This window comes from Oncorhynchus masou, chromosome 11 (assembly GCF_036934945.1).
Source record: "Oncorhynchus masou masou isolate Uvic2021 chromosome 11, UVic_Omas_1.1, whole genome shotgun sequence".
In the NCBI taxonomy this organism is placed as follows: domain Eukaryota; kingdom Metazoa; phylum Chordata; class Actinopteri; order Salmoniformes; family Salmonidae; genus Oncorhynchus; species Oncorhynchus masou.
In genome coordinates this window covers 45145162-45156169 of record NC_088222.1, presented here as the reverse complement: position 1 = coordinate 45156169, position 11008 = coordinate 45145162, and positions in this window count along the sequence as shown.

Genomic DNA, 11008 nt, shown 5'->3' with positions numbered 1-11008 from the left:
ATAAGCTGCTAGCAACCTTACTACCAGATCATCTGAGGTAAAACACATTAAAATGGTAACTTAATTGTTTTCACTAGTGACTGAAATTTTTACAGTTAATGTCACTTTATAGCCTTTTAGCTATTTTACACAGCATTTTATGTTATTTTGCTGGATAGATAGCTACGGCAGAGTAGCCTAGTGTTTGTTCTTAACTGACTTACCTGGTTAAAAACAAAAAAGTTTCTAAGGGATAACTTTTCAATTGGCATCTCTCCTCATGTTTTTAGTCACAGGTGTGGTGTGAGCGGTGCAGGTGGGCTCATAAATTGTGCTCCAATTTTACTGGGGATAGCTTTATTTGTGACCTATGTACAAATTAGAATTGTGCAATAGCAGAGCATAAGAGATCTGCCATATCAAGTTAATTAGTTAAGTTATTAAATGTTATATTCCTATGTTTTTTAGTGTTATTAGATATACAATGCTTTCAGAAAGAATTTAGACCCGTTGACTTTTTCCACATTTTGTTACATTACAGCCTTATTCTAAAATTTATTAAATTGTTTTTTTCCCTTCATCAAATCAACACACAATACACCATAAAACAAGGTAAAAACTTTTTTTATTTTTATTCTTTTATTAATGTAAAAAAAAAACGGAAAAATCACATTTAGATTAGTATTCAGCCTCTTTACTCAGTACTTTGTTGAAGCACCTTTGGCAGCGATTACAGCCTTGAGTCATCTTGGGTATGATGCTACAAGCTTAGCACACCTGTACTTGGGGAGTTTCTCCCATTCTCCTCTGCAGATCCTCTCAAGCTCTGTCAGGTTGCATGGGCAGTGTCGCTGAACAGCTATTTTCAGGTCTCTCCAGAGATTTTCGATCGGGTTCAAGTCCGGGCTCTCTGGCTGTGCCACTCAAGGACATTCAGAGACTTGTACCGAAGCCACTCCAGCATTGTCTTTGCTGGGTGCTTAGGGTCATTGTCCTGTTGGAAGGTGAACCTTCATCCCAGTCTGAGGTCCTGAGAGCTCTGGAGCAGGTTTTCATGAAGGATCTCTGTGTATGTTGCTCCGTTCATCTTTCCCTAGATCCTGACTAGTCTCCCTGTCCCTGCCGCTGAAAAACTTCGCCACGGCATGATGCTGCCTCCACCATACTTCACCGTAGGGATGGTGCCAGGTTTCCTCCAGACGTGATGCTTGGCATTCAGGCCAAAGTGTTCAATCTTGATTGCAGCAGACCAGAGAATCTTGTTGTTCATGGGCTGAGAGTTCTTTAGGTGCCATTTGGCAAACTCCAAGCGGGCAATCATGGGCCTTTTACTGAAGAGTGGCTTCCGTCTGGCCACTCTACCATAAAGGCCTGATTGGTGGAGTGCTGCAGAGATAGTTGTCCTTCTGGAAGGTTCTCCCATCTCCACCACTGAACTTTTGAACTCTGTCAGTGACCAACAGGTTCTTGGTCACCTCCCTGACCAAGGCCCTTCTGTCCCGATTGCTCAGTTTGGCCGGACGGCCAGCTCTAGGAAGAGTCTTGGTGGTTCCAAACTTCTTCCATTTAAGAATGGAGGCCACTGTGTTCTTGGGGACTTTTTTTGTACCCTTCTTTAAATCTGTGCCTCAACACAATCCTGTCTCAGAACTCTAAGGACAATTCCTTCGACCTCATGGCTTGGTTTTTGCTCTGACATGCACTGTCAACTGTGGGACCTTTATACAGACAGGTTTGTGCCTTTCCAAATCATTTACCACAGGTGGACTCCAATCAAGTAGACACATCTCAAGGATGATCAATGGAAAATGGATGCACCTGAGCTCAATTTCAGGTCTGAATACCTTGTGTAAACAAGGTATTTCTGTTTTTTATTTCTACAAAACCTGTTTTCGCTTTGTCATTATGGGGTATTGTGTGTAGATTGATGAGGGGAACAATGTGTTGAATCAATTTTAGAATGAGGCTGTAACGTAACAAAATGTGGAAAAAGGGAAGGGTCTGAACTTTCAAATGCACTTTATTCTATTCCAATATTTATATTCCAATTAATATATTTTTTGTTACTCCGGTACATTAAAAAAACACCCCTTTTTCATGAAACAACATTTCATGAAATAACTAAAAAAAAGTGTCAACTGTAGCCATTTATTTCCCTTTATAGTTTATTCACTTAAGCATGACCTTCATCCACATACTATTTTTGTTCCCAGACATTGCTTTTTTTGTACAGTTGTGGTCAATTGCCCTTCATTGCCCTTATACCTAAAACAAATGCAATATAGACAAATAACAATTCAATTAAATAGCCATATAAATAGCTATTCATGTTTATTTTTCCCCATTAAAATCCCTCTTACATATCTGTCTAGGTTGGAATAGTTGCTGTTAAAATACAATAAATCATTTGAATTCGGAACTGGAATAAACTGATTTAAGCAAGATGCTTTTTGAGGCATCACACAAAACACACACACACAGTCCTAATGAGAGGTGTGTGACTGACTGGTTGAAGTTTTCAACAAGTAGGTCTATTCTGGGCTCAGCTTTTGACAGTGCAACCCTGAGGTCATGCTCAGCATGGAGTCTGTTTCTGTACTTGTTGAGAACCCTAACTCACATAGGTACACTATTTTTTACTATTTTCTACATTGTAGAAGACATCAAAACTCTGAAATGTAGTAACCAAAAAAGTGTTAAACAAATCTAAATATATTTTATATTTGAGATTCTTTAAATAGCCACCCTTTGCCTTAATGACAGCTTTGAACACTCTAGGCATTCTCTTAACCAGCTTCACCTAGAATACTTTTCCAACAGTCTTGAAAGAGTTCCCACATATTCTGAGCACTTGTTGACTGCTTTTCCTTCACTCTGTGGTCCAACTCATCCCAAACCATTTCAACTTGGTTGAGGTCAGGTCAGGTCATCTGACGCAGCACTCCATCACTCTCCTTCTTGGTCAAATAGCCCTTACACAACCTGGAGGTGTGTTGGGTCATTGTCCTGTTGAAAAACAAATGATAGTCCCACTAAGCCCAACCCAGATGGGATGGCGTATCGATGCAGAATGTTGTGGTAGCCATGCTGGTTAAGTGTGCCTTGAATTCTAAATAAATCAGACATTGTCACCAGCAAAGCACCCCCACACCTCCTCCTCCATGCTTTACGGTGGGTAATACACATGCGGCAATCATCCGTTCACCTACACCACGTCTCACAAAGACACAGCGGTTGGAAGCTGGTTGAGAGAATGCCAAGAGTGTGCAAAGCTGTCATCAAGGCAAAGGGTGGCTATTTGAAGAATCTCAAATATAAACTATATTTTGATTACTACATGATTCCATATGTCTCCACTATTATTTTACAACAGAACATAGTACAAATAAAGAAAAACCCTTGAATAAGTAGCTGTTCTAAAACTTTTGACTAGTGGTGTATGTTGTGACAAACTGGATCAGAACATCTAGTGCTTTCTCAGGCAGGAAGGAGGCTGCTTCCTGCTGTAGATAAGAAACCCATAACTTTGTGTTTGCCTCAAAACGCATCTTGCTTCGGTTTATTCCAGTTCAGAATAAAAAAACATTACTTGTATTTTAACAGCAACAGTTCCAACCTAGACACCAACCTAATTTCTACAGTAAGATGTACAGTAGGCCTGATCATGTTTCAACTTCATATGTACTGTTACTTATGCCTGTTGCACTATCAGTAGCTAGCTTGCTTTGGCTAACGTGAGCTAGCTAGCTATTAGCTGTGTACACGGGGATTGTTTGAAAGAGAAACACACCGACGACTACGATAGAAAGTAACGTTACTCCCTTATTTATGCTTATCATCACCTGTTATAAAATGACAACAATGTCTTGCTAGCAGACTCACTCTTCCACTGTCGAAGCACTGTTACTTGAAACATTCTAAAGCTGTTCTGAAATAACTGACTGGGTTTCCCGTCATGCTGTGGATGTTTTGTCGTGTCGTTTCTAATTTGTTCCGTGAGAGACTTATTAAACACTAACCCACACAAAACACATTGCGGGCGTTCCTCGTTATTGCTCTAAGTGTTTATTAAACCAAGACAGAGAAACCCATCGCTGTTTTTGCGTTTCATGACAACTGGACTCGACAATTGAGCTCAACAACATTGCTTGTTGCAAGCTTCAGTCCATTCGGTGACAGCGGTGAGTGATGGCGAGTGGGAATGACACGTCAGCTGCCGCGTTCAAAATAACTGGGAACTCGGAAATCTCCCACTTACGGATTCAGTATGTTCAAAATACCTGGGAACTCTAAAAGAAAACGTGCTCCGACTCCGTAACATATATTTGAACTCTCTTCCGACTCGGACTCTTTCTATAGCTCCGACTTTCCGATCCCTGAAGTCATGATTAGATCTCGTATTTTTCCGAGTTCCCAGTTGTCATGAACGCGGCAATTGGCTCACCGCGCAACATCATCCAGCAGCATGTGGGTTGTGGAGTGATCAGTGATGCCAATTTTGCAATTTTGTTGCAAGATTTAGCAACTTTTCATAGTACCCTGGCAACTTTTTTTTTTAAACAGCACCTAGCAACAAATTTAGCTACTTTTAAAAATGTATTTGGAACTTTTAGCAACTTTTGAAAAGTGACTCAGACGTTAAAATGCACGCATTTTCACTCTAAATTACACAAAAACGTTTTTCTCTGTCACACACTCAGCTCGTGCACAGGCAGCAGCAGGCCAGCAACAATTTCAGCAAATTGCAAATCATTGTTGGCTGACAGCAGCAGTAGTACGGGTTCGACGAGTGAATATAGTTGGTCACGAATGTTTGATCTTGAACAAAACGTACAACATCAATCAACACTTCTCAATCAAAAGTGTACAGCCAGAAGTACAGAAAAGAGTGGGAGTCTGTACCTGAACAAATGTCAAATCATATTTTTTGCTGAGATGGCCAGTCAATGTGAGTAACGTTATTGTGTATTATACATAATGACGCAGTTTTACGTTATCATGCAATGACATTACAACGTCATTGAGCAACAAATCAACCTGCCTCTAGCTATTTACCCTGAAAATTAAGTTAGCAACACTGGGAATGATCTTCAAGAAAATATCAGGTAAACCTCGAAGCACACAGGCATCTCCCACCCACTCGCGCAGCTGACAAACTGCAAAGTACTTAAGTAAAAATACTTTAAATTACTACTTCAGTCGCTTTGGGGGGTACCTATGCTTTACTATTTATATTTTTGACAACTTTTACATTCCTCAAGAAAATAATGTACTTTTTACTCCATACATTTTGAATGCTTATCAGGACAGATAAATGGTCCAATGTATGCACTTATCAAGATGACATCCCTACTGCTTCTGATCTGGCAGACTCACTAAACACTTGCTTCATTTGCAAATTATGTCTGAGTGTGGTAGTTTGCCCCTGGCTATCTGTACATTTTAAAAACTAGAAAACGGAGCTGTCTAGTTTGCTTAATTTAAGGAACTTGAAATGATTTATGCTTATACTTTTACTTTCGATACTTAAGAATATTTTAGCTGGGTGACTTTCACCTTTACTTGAGTCATTTTTTATTAAGGTATCTTTACTCTTACTCAAGTATGACAATCAATGGCGACCCGTCATTCAGGGCAGGTGTTCTCTTTTTGGTGGTCTCTTTTTTTGGTATTCTTTAATGAGGCAGCTCCAAAATGCAGGTGTTTCAGCCTAACTCAGTGCTTTCTGTGGTGGTGGGGCGAGCCAGCAGAAAATAGGAACATTGCACCATGATCAAATCAAATTGTATTAGTAACATGCCTCGAATACAACAGGTGTAGTAGACCTTACAGTGAAATGCTTACTTATGAGCCCCTAACCAACAATGCAGTTTAATAAAAAATATATAATACGAATAAAAATAAGAAAAAAAGTTGCAAATAATTAAAGAGCAGCAGTAAAATAACAATAGCCAGACTATATACAGAGGGTTACCGGTACAGAGTCAATGTGTGGGGCACCGGTTAGTTGGGGTAATTGCGGTAATATGTACATGTAGGTAGAGTTATTAAAGTGATTACAACAGAGAGTAGCAGCGGTGTAATGGGGGGGGGGGCAATGGGGGGGGGGGGGGCAATGCAAATAGTCTGGGTTGATTAGATCTTCAGGAGACTTATGGCTTGGGGTAGAAGCTGTATGCCTCTTGGACCTAGACTTGGGGCTCCAGTACCGCAGGACCTCCCCCCATATGCTGTCTCGTCATTGTCGGTGATCAGGCCTACCACTGTTGTGTCATCGGCAAACTTAATGATTGTGTTGGAGTCAGGCCTGGCCTTGAACAGGGACTACCACCCTTACCACCTGGGAGTGGCCCGTCAGTAAGTCCAGGATCCAGTTGCCGAGCGAGGTGTTTAGTCCCAGGGTCCTTAGCTTATTAATGAGCTTTGTATGCGTCTCTGTGAGTGGTGTGATTGGCTCAGTGTTCTGTCACTCATGGGCCACTACGTCATCGCCAAGTTTAGGTCCTATGTAAGGTTAGACATCCAATATTTCAGCCCTTAGAGTTATATTGCAAGTGCCCTTCCAAGAAGGCTCAAGGTCATTGGCCACAGATAAAATGTTGTCAAATCATGTTATATGTACAGCTTTGATTGGACTGTTCATGTCAACATCTTCAAAGTCTAGCTAGCAGTCATCATCATGAATGAAGTCGACAATCTACTGGCAAATAATTTTTAATCCGTGTCATATGAAGATAAATAATGAAGAGAAATTATAGATAAAACATATCGGTGCTCATCTGCCATTGGACATAAAGATTACACAACAAGTTGAAAATTGCAAATTCAACAATGGTGGTTTGGAATCAGTGGCTAACTGCAAACGTTACAAAGCATCCTCTAGCTTGCTATTTTTTCTTGCTTTTTTTCTGAGTTCCCCACCATAAATCCAGAGAATGCCAGACTTTGATGAAAGTTTGATGACAAAATTTGCCCACAAAGGACCACCTTCACAAAGTGAGTCCAAAAATGTATTTTATGCTGCTGCATAAATGATTTATTATGCAAGGGAGATATTTATACTGTAGCTAAGAAAGTAATACTAAATGTATGTTGTGTAGTAAGCTGTTCGTAGCCATGTGCCTCACCCTAAAATTTTATCTAATTTCACCATCGTGGTATTATAAACACATCTTTTGTGGCCGGTGTGTGCTTGTTTGCAAACTTTATTTGTACAGCTTTGACAGTGCTACTGATAGTAGTGGTGGTGCTTGGCTTGCACTTGCAAATTCAGCGCACACAACATTCTATAATAGCATTGTGTTATTTGACATGTCAAATTAAAAGCTTACATGTATCTTTTTTGACATGTAAAATCCCAAGCGCATTCAATGTGCCTCACCCTAATAATTTGGTTTATTTTCACCTCTTAATTTCACCTACTGTTTTAAATTGGTGGTGAACATGTAGCCTATAACCGGTTTTATAGAAATGTAATCATCGAATACTGTAAGAGTTTTCATTGTTTGTTTATATGCCCCCTTTATTTATCCTACGGTAATAAATTGTTGTACAGGGAGTATACTGTAAGAACGGCCTGTGTTCTGAATTCTGTCGCTGTACATTTCAAAAGTGCTGAACAAATAGTTATATTGACTACGTCCGTCGTCGCTCGCTCATTAATGTCTTAATCGAAATTACGGATTGCCTCTTATGCACTTGTCGTCCTCTTATGTCAGTTTGTACATCTCAATTATCAGTAGAAACCACATTTTGTTTAAGCAAGTCAGCCATATCAGCTATGTTTTTTAAAAGGCAGTATGAACTGTTTCGCTGCCAGACAAGGCTCCGCTGATAGCCAGGTGTATTAGTGGTAAGGATTCACTTCATGGTGCTGAAAAAAAGCTCTGCTGTTGGGACAGTTTTATGTGGCCCTAACAGTTTATGGGCACCATTTGTCACCGTTATAGTGCAAGTCTTGTTTAATGTTGTGAAGTGGCTTTGTGGCATGCATCTAAAAATAAAAAATGTTAGTTTGCCCCACCAAGATTTACATGCGAAAATCGCCACTGCATTACCCAAAAATTATACAAAACAATTTACAAATATCACACATGACAAAATATCTCCAAAAATATAATAAATAAATCCAGAGAGACAAAGTTACATTCACAAATACTCTAGACACTTCTGATAATTTGGTATTTATATATTTTATGTATTTCATTTTATGGATGAAACATTTACCCAATACAATGAACCAATTCACAATGTATTGTCAGTTACTGTGTGTGCATGTAAAATATCTAAATAATATTAAATGCAGTAATGCTTATAGGTTTACCCATCTTATCTCTAATATATATTTTCATACCTGTCCAAAATATTTAGCTAAGCAAACAATCAAAATAAATTCTCTAGTCTCATTTTCCAATTCACAAAATCCACTTTCATTTTCTACATTAATATTTAGAAATACGACTATTACAAGGATAACATCTGTGAAGGATCTTCTAAGAAATTTGTTTTACTTTATTAGTTCTCAAATATTTATGTGGATTAGTCCACGCACTCTGCCATTTCACATCAAATGAAGATTGAAAAATTGCAGCAGGGTTAAAATTCCTGTTAATTTCTCTGACACAATTGTTGTTACATTTATTATCTAATATATTGATGCCATTAATTTTGACACTAATCACCACTATTAAAACCCTAACTACTGTAGTTGGGATACCAAGCTAGCAGTAGCCCTACAGTACGCTCTGCATTTATAGGGCTAGCTAGCAGGTGCATTCACACATTTGTAGCAAAACTAACCTAGGTAAAATCTGGCTAAAATTGTTGCACTAGTTAGCAGGCTTCCGTCATTAGCTAGCTAACTTAAGCAATGGCATAGGCTAGCTTGTTAAATCGTCCCACCTCACTATGTTGTCTCGTCACGTAAACCCTTTGCCTTTACCTCATAATCACTGTATTTATATCCCAGCATTTCACCCCACAAAAACTACAACTCAATCAATTACCACAAATTTTAAACATCGGGATTGGAAACAGAAATTCATAAAGGGGAAGTTTTGTATTGGCTATTTACGCCTAGCAACCCATAGCTACCACTAAATGGCAGTTCTATATCACATTATGATTTCACTGGTCATTAATGATGTCATGATAGCCAACAGTACTAATTCAGCATTATGATACAAGACACAAACTATTTGCATATGTGGTATAGGCTAAAAGTGGGCTTTCTGGTTTTACTATCAATTTTAGCATGAGTCTCATATTTAGGAGAGTCAACAGAGTGGTGGGGGTGTCACAATCCTTCGAGCAGGCTTCCCCAATTGGCGGCCTGTGGCCGAATTTGGCCCGCGGGTGATTTTCTTTGGCCCCCAAGTTTGAGCAAAAATTATTATTTTTTTTTTTTTTTTAATCGTACTTGACTGTCAAAACACCAGCTAATCAGGTCCAAGTTATTTTAACTTTGGAAATCTGTTCCAAAGTATTCTTACGCATAGAGATATTGGATCGTATGCAAATGTAAGCAAGGTGTGATTTGATTTAGCCCAAGATGTACTCTTAAGGAGCTTAACGTTACAGTTACTCCTCAAGGAGCTTATGTTATTTTCAGCCAAAGCAAAACAGCCAATTACTCCATCTAAATGTGAATTGATTCTGAATTGCGATACGGTTCTTGAAACGTAAAGTTCTTTACTTTCAAATCAAAATAATTTCACAAATACAAATTGCACACTTTGCCAGCAGCATTCCACCCTGCATACCACTGCTGGCTTGCTTATGAAGCTAAGCAGGGTTGGTCCTGGTCAGTCCCTGGATGGGAGACCAGATGCTGCTGGAAGTGTTGTTGGAGGGCCAGTTGGAGGCACTCTTTCCTCTGGTCTAAAAAAAAATATCCCAATGCCCCAGGGCAGTGATTGGGGACATTGCCCTGTGTAGGGTGCCGTCTTTCGGATGGGACGTTAAAACGGGTGTCCTGACTCTCTGAGGTCATTAAAGATCCCATGGCACTTATCGTAAGAGTAGGGGTGTTAACCCCGGTGTCCTGGCTAAATTCCCAATCTGACCCTCAAACCATAACGGTCACCTAATAATCCCCAGTTTACAATTGGCTCATTCATCCCCCTCCTCTCCCCTGTAACTATTCCCCAGGTCGTTGCTGCAAATGAGAATGTGTTCTCAGTCAACTTACCTGGTAAAATAACGGATAAATAAAAAATAAAAATAACACTTTACTGTATACTGTTTTAACCAGCTTTATCAGAGTTGCTGCCTACAATTCTTCTCAGTAACAACACTTTTCTGCCGGCCTTCTTCCATTACACACAGGTGTTCAGTGCAGCCAATATAGCTAATTAGCACAGGTGGTTCTCCTCTGTCTTCCGTCCGTCTTCCGTTAACACTCCTTCTGTGGCCTCCAACTGCTCTTAAACGCTAGTAAAACTAAATGCATGCTTTTCAACTGTTCGCTGCCTGCACCCGCCCGCCCGACCATCATCACCACCCTGGATGGTTCCGACCACACTCACGCCGCCAAACTTACCCTAGTAGAACTGGCTATCTTACCGATCTTCGACTTTGGCGATGTCATCTACAAAATAGCTTCCAATACTCTACTCAGCAAACTGGATGCAGTTTATCACTGTGCCATCCGTTTTGTTACTAAAGCACCTTATACCACCCACCACTGCGACCTGTATGCTCTAGTCGGCTGGCCCTCGCTACATATTCGTCGCCAGACCCACTGGCTCCAGGTCAACTACAAGTCCATGCTAGGTAAAGCTCCGCCTTATCTCAGTTCACTGGTCACGATGGAAACGCCCACCCGTAGCACGCGCTCCAGCAGGTGTATCTCACTGATCATCCCTAAAGCCAACACCTCATTTGGCCGCCTTTCCTTCCAGTTCTCTGCTGCCTGTGACTGGAACGAATTGCAAAAATCGCTGAAGTTGGAGACTTATCTCCCTCACCAACTTTAAACATCTGCTATCTGAGCAGCTAACCGATCGCTGCAGCTGTACATAGTCCATCG